This window comes from Canis lupus, chromosome 18 (assembly GCF_011100685.1).
Source record: "Canis lupus familiaris isolate Mischka breed German Shepherd chromosome 18, alternate assembly UU_Cfam_GSD_1.0, whole genome shotgun sequence".
In the NCBI taxonomy this organism is placed as follows: Eukaryota; Metazoa; Chordata; class Mammalia; order Carnivora; family Canidae; genus Canis; species Canis lupus.
This window is the reverse complement of record NC_049239.1, coordinates 14687217-14698412: the sequence shown is the minus strand read 5'-3', so window position 1 is coordinate 14698412 and position 11196 is coordinate 14687217.

The following is an 11196-nucleotide window of genomic DNA, read 5'->3' as shown; positions in this document are numbered from 1 at the left end:
GGTGGCCCAGGGCCTCGCGTGGCCAGCGGGTGCTCACGGGAGGAAGCGGCTGGGCCTTCAGCTGGGCCTTCGGCTCTCCCCGCTGCGAGCTGAGCCTTGGGGGGCGGGGGGGGGCGGGCTGGGGGCAGCCAGGGCCAGGCCCGGCCGGGGCTCCGCCTCTCGCTCTGGCGGCAGGGCCTGCGCTTGCCAAGCCCACGGCCCCGGGTGAGCGGCTGTTTCCACTTTGGCGGCAGCCCGGGCCTGGGAGCAGGGCCAGCATTCACAGCCTTTCCCCTCCTTTTCCTTTCTGTAAAAGGGAAAACGGCTCCAGGCTGCCAGAGCCAGCAGCTTGCCCCGGGTGTGTTGCCCACCTCTTGGCGGGACTGCAGGGGGAGGCCTCTTGGAAGCCCCTGTCTCTCTGGGTCTGGCTATTTGGGGCCTTCCCCTCCTACAGCAGCTGGGATCCACTCTCCTGTAGCTCCCTCTTCTCAGTCCCAACCCCTGTGTCCTCTGTCCCTTAGAGCAAGCAGGCCGATCCCTCCAGTGGACGGGGGCCCTCCTGGGACACTGTCCCCGGACAGGGCCCTGCCAACCGCGGTGACATGGGTGACTTTACCCGAGGCACCCTGAAGTATGTCTGAGGGTCAAGTCTGAAGCATCCTCTTCCTCGGTCTCCGGGGATCACTGCTCCTATTTGGAATCCAGCATCCTGGGCTTGCTTTCTAGAATGACAGGAGCCTGTTTGCTCACTCCTCTGCAAGGCTGCTCACAACCTTAGAGTGCCCCACGCCGACGACACAGAACGTTCAAATGTTCGTTTACAAGTCTCTTGCTTCCTTAAGTGATTTTCTATGACTTTCCCAGGAGGCTTTTTATCTACATGAGCTCTTCTTCTAGGCAAACAGGAGGGGAAATGGATTCACTACCCTCAGAAATTAGGAAGCATGAAATTATTCAGGCTCTGCTACCACAGGGCTCCTGGGAGTGGGGAGGCGCTAATCACAGCCCTGTGGGGCTGTCAGCAGTCGGTGGGGTCAGGCCCGAGCTGGGCTGTGCCCATCCGCACCTCCCTGGCAGCTGGGTAGATCCACTGAAGCCACCCCCGGCCTCCCCAGGTTTACCTTGCAGTGATTAACCACTAACTACTGTCCCAGGCCCCTCTGAGGGTTAAGAAGTGTGAGACGAAGGCCAGAGAAGCCAGACCTGGGCATTTGTACACTATAAATAGAATGTTCTATATTTCGAGAAAGTCCCCCAAATGGAACCAAACCCCTTTGGCCTGCAGATTTGTGGAAGTCCCCATCACACACTTGGTACCACGTTAAGCTTTTTACCATTGGGCCACATGTGATTCTGGGCTGGTGTTACTTTAACCTCAAAACCTATGATTATTTTCCATGTCATAAAGTTATAAAGGACAGTAGAATTTCACAGAATCATTTGAAAGAACGGCAATTTTTTTAGCCAGGTCAGGAGGTCTGGTCAGACACACACAGTCTCTAAGGGACCCTGTGTTGACAAGAAAGAGTCAAACGTGTCTGAGATCAACCCTGACTCTGGTGTGTGACTTTGGGCAAGTTAATTAAACTTTCTGCACTTGCGTTTCCTCATCTGTTAAAGGGGAAAGATAAGCCCCATCTCCCTGGGTTGCTGTGAAGATTGAATTAAAAAAGGGATATAAACTCTCTCATACAATCCCTGGACCATAGCCAGGCATGATCAAGGATAATTCTCTTTCTCTTCTAAAATCTGAGATGCCTGAGAAGGAGTCTAGTGTTAAGAATCTCAGTACTGGGGACCTGGGTGGCTCAGCAGTTGAGCATCTGCCTTCAGCTCAGGGAGTGATCCCAGGGTCCTGGGATCGAGTCCCACATCGGGCTTCCTGCATGGAGCCTGCTTCTCCCTCTGCCTGTGTCTCTGCTTCTCTCTGCGTGTCTCTCATGAATAAATAAATAAAACCTTAAAAAAAATAAAAAAGGAATCTTAGCATTTCCCAGTGGAGTTGTCTGAGAGATCAGAAGTGTTTGGGAAGGGACCTAGAAGGGAAATGGGGTCTATGAGAATGCCATGTTGTCACCAGGAATCAGGGGTGTGAGAAGTCCTTTAGCAGAAATGAGATTACCTCTTTCATCTGGATCCTCGTGATGGCTGCTTACACTATGAGTGTGATTACCCAGAAGTGAAAATATTTTCCATTTATGACCCTCCTTGACTTAGGGTCACTGGCTGTAGTAGCTCAGTGCCACTCTCCACATCCATTGGGCCCATCCTATATCCTGGTTCCATCTCCTTTCCCAGCTCTGGCCCCTGGAAATTATGTAAAAGTTTCCTAAGTGCATGAAAATAGTTGCTCAAACCACTTGTGTTTTTCCCCCAAATCCTCTTGATCTTTAATAAAATAGAAATAGTTGAGGTAAAATAACACTACCCTCAGTCGTTGAGAATCAAGTTCCCGTCCAGGGCTCCCTGCACCTGCTGATTCCTATGGCTACCTCAGCAGAGGCCCCCAGCCAGCTCACAGCCTTGTCAGGAAGGGTTTCCTTTAATAACACCCACTCATACACAGGAACAGAGACTTCCCTAGAATTTTCAAATGAGAATGGACACAGAAAGAGTGGAACGAGAAAGTTCACGGCTATAAAAAAGAGCGAATTTCTGAAACGTGCAACAACATGAATCTCACAGTCATGCTGCTAGTGAGAAGCCACACACAAGGAAGCTAATACTATAAGGTTCTATTTATATGAGGCTCCAGAATAAGCAAAAATGATCTAAGGTCACAGAAGTCAGAACAGTGGTGACCTTGGGGTGGACTGGGACTGTGGATGTGGAAGCGGCACAGACAACTTTCTGGGGAGATGGGACATTCTGCATCTCAGTTTGAGGGCCGGTTGCACACGTGCATGCACAGCTACCGATTCATGGAGATGTGTACACCCTCAAGAACTAGGCATTTTAGTGCATGTAAATAAAAGCTTAAATTTTTTCTCAAGTCAATGAAAGCATTGTAAAGGAAAAGAGAAATTGGAAAGGTCAAGTTAAATGGGGAATGTCTAACGTGGTGCTGGCCTCAGTCATCAGGAAGCCCTGTAACCTGCTTCTCATTGGGGTCTCCCCCGCTGAGCCACATTCTCACCCTGGTGCCAGCAACATACCACTTGCCATTGCATTTATGTCAAGCAATGTTTCCAGGCTTTCCTCACGGTTTTGCAGATAATATTAAGCCAAAATTTTGCCACTTTAAAACTCTCTTCCCTGAAATGTGCCCCTTTTCCCCTGAGCTCCCTGAACCATCCACCTCATCACCCGAATAGCCACCTGTGGCCTTCACTCATCTGCACCCCACATCCAATCACTCACCAAGTCCTCTCAATTCTACATCCTTAATAGCTTTAACACATCCATTTCTCTCCACTCCTAATGTCCTAAATCCATACTGGCATCACCCTTCTAGGTTATGCCCCAACCTCCTATCTGGTCTTCCAGTCTCCCATGGTCTTGCTCTCTTTCAATGAACTCCTTATACCACTAAAGGGATCATTGCCCTAAAATGCAAACAAAATACTTTAAAGGATCTCAATAGCTTTCAGATGAATAGGATGGTCATAGATAGGATAGTCAAGGAAGATCACTCTACTGAGGGGATATTTGAGCAAAAGCTTGAAGGAAGAAGTTGCTTGCTACCCCACACCCCAAGTGTATATGACATAGTCATTCTGATCTGGCAATTCCTAGAACAGACTGTGGTCCCTCGGGCCACAGGGCCTTTGCATATACCGCTGCTTCTACCTGCAGTGCCCCATGCTGTCAAGAACTGTGAAGGGCCTTTGAGTTTGCCCTCCTTATAGGTTAATAAACTGCATGGATGTTGGTGGAAGACATGGGACTCCCGAGGCAGAGAAAGATAGTTTGTTACTCCTAGAAATAGTGGTAGCCAAGTCTCAGCATTTTTCCCTCCAACACTCTCACCCCAGATGACCCAACACCACCATTTAGTAAGATAGATGAGATCTAAATAAATAAGTACACGACTGTGGAAAGAATTATGACCATAAAAGGTCAGAGGAGAGTAGTTGTCAACAGAGTACTTGGAATTGATCACAACGTTCCCAGTACTTGGGTATTGGTAGGGGCCGTGGTATCAGCGGTGCTGGGCGTCCTGCACCAAACCGTTCCTACCCTGGAGAACCCTGCTCAGAGCCAAGAAAGAGATCCATGGGTAAATGCAAGGCCGAGCTCTTCAGCTCGGTGGGGATGCCCACACAGGATTATGGAAGCCCACGGGTTGGATAGGAGGAGGCCCCTGAGGCCAGATCTGGACAGATGGGCAGGAATTCCTCAGGACTTAAATACTAGCCTTGACAGGGCCCCTGGGTGGCCCAGTGGTTGAGTGTCTGCCTGTGGCTCAGGTCTTGATCCCGGGGTCCTGGGATCGAGTTCTGTATCGGGCTCCTGCAGGGAGCCTGCTTCTCCCTCTACCTGTGTCTCTGCCTCTCTCTCTCTGTGTCTCTCGTGAATAAATGAATAAAATCTTAAAAAACAAAATACCAGCCTTGAAAAAGGCATTGCATGCGGCAGAAGGACAGGTGTGTTCCTGAAGCCAGAGTCCCTTGAGTTGGACATTGACACCAAAGGGTGCCTATGTTCTGGTGGGGGGCAGGTGTGACGTGCTCACCCCCAGCTGCCCCGAGGCTGTGCAACTCCTCCCAAGGGCGCGGCCTAGCAGGGAATGGGGAGAGAGGGCTGTGGGGCTGGGGGCCAGGAGGGGGCGTGCTCTCATGGGTGGGGGCGGCCCTGCTGCTCAGCACCCCGGAACAATTCTTCAGCACCTTTGCCACAGAGACAAGCGACTCTGGTTTTTCTGGTGAGAACATGCCCTGAATTCCATCAGGCCTGCTCATCAGCCCGGCTGGCAGGATTTCAGATTCAGTGCTGCCAACAGATGAACGCACCCCATCCCCCTCCCTGCAAGCCAATTCCTGACCCCCTCCTGCCCAGGGGGCTCCTGGAGAGCCGGGACAGCCTGGGTCCTCCTCTCCCACACACCCCCTGAACTGCCCTGGGGCTGGGCTCTGTCTTTTGAGGGCAAACAGCCCTGCACAGGTGCAGGTGAAAGGAGCCACATGTGTAGCCAGTGAAGGCTTAGAGTCCGCAGGTCCACAGAGCCTCTAACTCCTTTACCTGGAGGCCCAGGGAGGGCAGGGGGCCTGACCAGGGTAGTGTAACTGCTTAGTAGGTGGGCTCTCTCTCGACCCCACCCCCATGCTCTGCTCCTTCTTTCCTGCTCTTCCTGAGGTCCCTGATCCCCTACAGGCCCCTGTCAGAGCTCCAGCCTTTCACACTGAAGGACCCTGTGAACTGGTCTCCCCCCAGCTAGGCTGCGAGCTCCAGGAGCAGAGGGCCACAGCTTGCTCAGGAGGAGCTCCATGAGAGCCTGGAGGGTGGGCATTTAGCCGGGATGCTACAGGGTGGGGGGCGGGGAAGGGTCATTGCTTCATCGCTTCTTCTTTTTTTTTTTTTTTTTTTGAGATTTTATTTATTTATTCATGAGAGACACAGAGAGGCAGAGACATAGGCAGAGAAGCAGGCTCCATGCAGGGAGCCCGACGTGGAACTCGATCTCGGAACTCCAGGATCATGCCCTGGGCCGAAGGCAGACACTGAACCACTGAGCCACCCAGTCATCCCTGGTCATTGCTTCTTTTTTTTAAAATTTATTTATTTATGATAGTCACAGAGAGAAAGAGAGAGAGAGAGGCAGAGACACAGGCAGAGGGAGAAGCAGGCTCCATGCACCGGGAGCCCGACGTGGGATTCGATCCTGAATCTCCAGGATCGCACCCTGGGCCAAAGGCAGGCGCCAAACCACTGCGCCACCCAGGGATCCCCTGGTCATTGCTTCTTAAACACAAACTGTGGGTGGGGGCGCTTAGCTGGACCGAATTTCAGAAAGAAAAAAAAGGTGTACTTAAAAAAGCAACACTACAGCTTTAAAAACTCAACCTTCCCTTGCGGAATCCTTGAGTAGAACTGAGATCATGGCATTCCATCCTTCCCACCCCACCTCATCCTGCAGCCCCACAGTCTGTCCTCCTAGAGACCCAGTACCCCAGCTTGAGGAGCAGGGTTTGGGGAAGCTGGGCTGAGCAGGTGACTTATTCACTCTGTCCTTGCACTGCCTGGTGGTCCGAGCCCCTCTGTCTCTGTCTCTTTCTCTGTCTCTCTCAGTTCTCAGCTGGGCTGGTGTACTTGGCCTTCAACAGGAAAGACAGAGGAAGAAGCTCAGGGGCTGGGTGGAGAACAAGAGAGAGGGACACCCACCCGTGTCTGGTCTCCTTGAGCAGTTCCCCAAGGAGCTAGGACTCCCCTGCCTTCTCACCCCTGAGGGGACAGGTTCCCCTGGGGGAGCCAACTGGGTGGGGGGAGATAGGGTGAGGATGGAGGGGCCAAGCCCCTGCTGTGTTGCCAATCCCATTTCTTTTTCATGCCCTAACCTCCTCCCCTAGCTGACACCTTGAGTTCTACAGGAAACAGGAAACCTGGTTTAGCAGACATCCCCTTGGGACCAAGGAGTGGCCGGGCTTGCTGCTAGTTAGCCACAGGCCCCCCTGAGGTTCTGCATCATGGATGAACAGCAGATTCCCCAGAGAACTCTTGCCCCCAGAGACTCTGGCTGGCAGCCCTGGTACCTTGAGAGCACGTATATACGTTCCTCCAACCTCTTAGCAGATGCCCTTTGCAGGCATGAAAAGCAAGAGCACGTCGAGCTCCCTTTCGGAGTCTCTTAGGCAGCGCCTAAAACTAAAGACCAAATCCGGGAATGGGCGCTGGCTTGGTTTCACCCAACAAAAGGTGGGCCCTGCCATGTTCGCCCCACTGGAGGGCACGAAGGCTCTGGAAGCAGCAGAGGGTCAACTGGGAGCCGCCCTAGGCCTGTGGCAGGCGTGGTGTTCACATCCAAGCACAGAGGTACCTAGCAGAGCAGTGGGGTAGAGGGATCGTTTATCTTCCTGCGGATGACAGACATGAGCTTTGGCCCGGGGGCCCAAACTTCTTATCCTTGAAAAACACATTTTACAGATTGCTGGCAAAAACAGCCAACCCAGATTAAGCTGCCAGACCTGCCTATTTTCGATCTTCCTCCTACTCCCCTTGCAAAAGCAAGAGATAAAGATTTTCTAGGATGCTTCTTCCCTTGTCTTCCCGGAAAGACAATGAGAGCAACTGGGAGACAGCTGGGGGCTCTGGGAGGGCTTTGCTGCCCCCCAAAGCCCGGAGGCCCCCCCCCCGAAAGCTTCGGGCCAGCTCAGTACCAAGGAAGGAATTTGCATTCTGGGGGGGGGGGGGTCTTCAGTTTCTGATAGGATTCCTTCAAATGGCAGATTCCTGAGGATATTTAAGGATTTATTTACAGATGGTTAACTCACTTGTCAGAGGAGTTGAAGGGCAGAGAAATTTTGGACTGACATTTTGGGAGTGCCACCCTCAAGGAGGGGTGGAGCAGAAAGACTAGGTGCTTAGGAAATGATAATGTGAAGCAATGGGACATGCATTTGTTCCAAAGGCACCAGTTTACCATCTCCGGTGTAAAAGCCCAGATGTATTGCTCTACTTTGACTACATAATTAATATTTCAGGGACTGGCAATCCTCGGTGGTCGCCAAAACATTTTTCTAGAAGCCACCATGTAAACTGGATCATCATAAGACAGGTTTTTGCAGAGTGGATTATAATGTTTTATCACGGGACCCAGGTCATATAAACTTGGAGCTCCATTCCGGATTCGGGACTTGACATCAAATACATCAGATAGGATTTGATGAGTTCCGTTAGAAATGCACAAATAAATTAGCTTTTGACCTCCGTGGACATCATACTCAGTAACATCATGCTCCAAGCACAGTAAAGTGGGTGTGAAGGGACCGCGTGCATCCCAGGGGTCTCCTGTTACTCCTCCTTGACTAGGTGCTCCCGCGTGACGACTGACTGGAGAGACCGTAGATGGTCATCGCACTGAACACCAGATAGGGAAGGCAGCTGGTGGTCCCTGAGTTCAACAGATGGGGAAGTGGGATCCTAAATGCACAGCTGGTTGGAACCACAGCAGGAACTTACGTTCTGGGTTTCCTCTCTCTCCCTAAGCACAGTCACTTTGAAGCGTAACGTGTGGTTCCGGTGAGATGGTGGGCATTTGCTGGTTTTCCCTCTTAGGGGATGGGGTGCTGCTTTAAATGCACCTATATTCTAGCCCCCAAACTCCATTTTTGATTGCTACTTCTAATTTTTTTTTAAGTAAGCTCTACACCCAAGGTGGGGCTCCAACGCATGACCAAGGATCAAGAGTCGTTTGCTCTACGGCCTGAGCCAGCTAGGGTGACCCTGGTTGCTGCTCCTAAATCAAAATGCCTTTCTATGTTTCTATGAGGACACCGAGGGCTATATAAAGGTATAAAAGATAATTTTAATAATGAATTACACAGAAGAAAAGTGCAAGGCATGTTACAATACTAATGTGATCTGAATCTCTGACATTTAAAATAAACATTTACTTGACAATACACTTATTAGTTTTTTCTAGAATTTAAATGAGCCTTTTGGAACCAGATTTTTTTAAAATAAACTGTAAAACTGTCCCTAGGGAGCCTTAGCTGACACCTTTTTTTGTTTCTTTCCTAAAGTTCCCTGCCAAGGTTTTCAAAATCATTTCCCTGACCTTAGAGCTGCTGGAAGTGCAACTTGACAGTTTGTTGACAAGAGCAGCAACACTTCACACTTCATTGGAAAGCCATAAAAGCATGTTCCAGGTCATTAATTGAGACTTTTAAGAGGAGTTGCTAGCAGCATTTGGGTGATGGGATTAAGGACAATTTCTATTACGGTTTTCATGGCCTTAAAAAGTAAAAAAAGATTTAAAACATGGATTTCAAATGTGCAAAATGTAATTAAAATTCTTGATTCATGGCACACTGTCATCACTGGCACATGCATGGCCCTCTTCTACTTCATATTATTTTTCTTTGCTAATAAATATCTGCTGGAACTAATGCCTAAGCAGGAACCAGCATATCACCAGCATTTTCCCTTGACCTAAGTAAGGATGACTCCTCTGTCCCTGCTCTCTGCTTCTTACAAAGGTTATTCCTCTCCTAAATTCAGTGTTTGTCTTCCCTTTGGCTTTTGAAAATTAATTTTACCAAATACGCTCATACACCCAAATAAAGACATAATTGGGCTTGCTCGGTTAGTAAAATTAGTATCACACTGCATTTACTCTTCTGTTATTTTTACCCAAAGTTGTTTCTGAGACATCCATGTGGTAAGTAAAACTGTAGTTCATTAATTTTCACCTCTGTATTATACTTCATCGTGTGACTCTACCAAATTTCACTTATGTTTTCTATTGCCAATAGATAGTTGGGTTGTTTCTCTTTCTTTTTCTAATACAAACTTTCTGGCTGTGAACATTCACCTATCTTATATCACACAGGTGTCAGTTTCTGTGGGACCAAATGCCTAGATGTGGAATTACTGGGTCTTAAAGCATGAACAACTTTTTTTTTTTTTAATTTGAGAAAAAGTTTCTTTCTTTCTTTCTTTCTTTCTTTCTTTCTTTCTTTCTTTCTTTCTTTCTTTCTTTCTTTCTTTCTTCTTTCTTTCTTTTTCTTTCTTCTTTTTTTTTAAAGCATGAACAACTTTACCAGATGACAAACTCTTTCTCAAAGTGGTTATATTAATTTACATTTCTACCAGCAATGTGATCACATTGATTCACACTCCCTTCAAACTTCATGTTACCACACATCATTTTTATTGATAGTTGTACAATGATCTCTCTGTGTGGTTTTAATTTACATTTCCCCAGTTCTGAGGTTGAGAATGTTCCATGTTTATCCGCTGTTATCTCTTTCCCTTTTTGTGAAAGGCCTGTTTGGATCTTTAGCACAGTTTTCTATCAGGTCACTCTTCTTTTTTATTTGTTGGTAGGAATCTTTATATATTCTGCATGCTAATTCTCTGTGTTGTCATAACTTCTACTTGTTTCTTTACTGTATGTTGATGACCTGTTTTGATGACTCATTTCAATGTCTCTGAATTCGTTAATAACATGTTTTATAAGGACGCCTGGGTGGCTCAGTGGTTGAGCGTCTGTCTGGCTCAGGATGTGATCCCAGAGTCCCAGGATTGAGTCCCACAACGGGGTCTTTGCATGGAGCCTGCTTCTCCCTCTGCCTCTCTCTCTGTGTCTCTCATGAATAAATAAACAAAAATCTTAAAAAAAAAAAAAACACCACTTATTGTTAGTGTGTTAGATAGAGTAACCCCATGAGATCACAACCTGAGTCGAAATCCAGAGTTGGACGCTTAACTGACTGAGCCATCCAGACACCTCTAAGATCTTAGTGAGACTTTTGAAGTCTCATGTGACATTCTGTTTTCATTCCACTGGCCAGACTTAGCCATCAAGCCATCACATGGCTGCAAGAGAGGCTTGGAAATAGTCTTTTAATTGGGGGGCAAAGGGCAAATGGAGTTGTGTTAATTTAAGATAGAAAGGTAGAATGGATATTTGGTCTTTATCACATCTTGGGGATGTTGTCCAGAGACAGTTAGGTGAGTATCACATGCATATCTTGCAAGACAGAAAAATGCCTCCTAAAAATATCTTTCCATGAAATTATAAAAACAAATCAACACTATAAAAATGCTGCAAGCTATTTCTTTAACCCACAAGTCAACCTTATCTAATTCCTGATCTTAGAGCTCCAATCTGGGGCAAACCCAAGACTCTTCTCTTGTCAGAGAGGGAAGAATAAAAAGCATATCACTTCATTTATTTATTATTTATTTATTATTTATTTGTTTGTTCATTTATTTTAAAATGCTCAAAGTGGAAGCCCCTGGCTGGTTCAGTCAGTGGAACGTGTGACTCTCGATCTCAGGGTCATGAGTTCAAGCCCCATGTTGGGCAGAGAGCTTACTGAAAAAAAAAAAAAAATGTTCAAAGTGGAATTACTAAGACCAAAGGAAAATCTTCATGGTAGAATGAACATTTGAAGCCTTAACCAGTTTTAATTCCCAGTGCCACTTGTTACCCTACAACACCTGCTTCCTTATACGTTGAAGGCCCTCCACCAGCCCAGGAAGCTAAGACACTACCCTTGGTAAGTTGTTCCCTGAAGATACGTAGTGGGAATCAAATGAGTTAATGCACAGGTA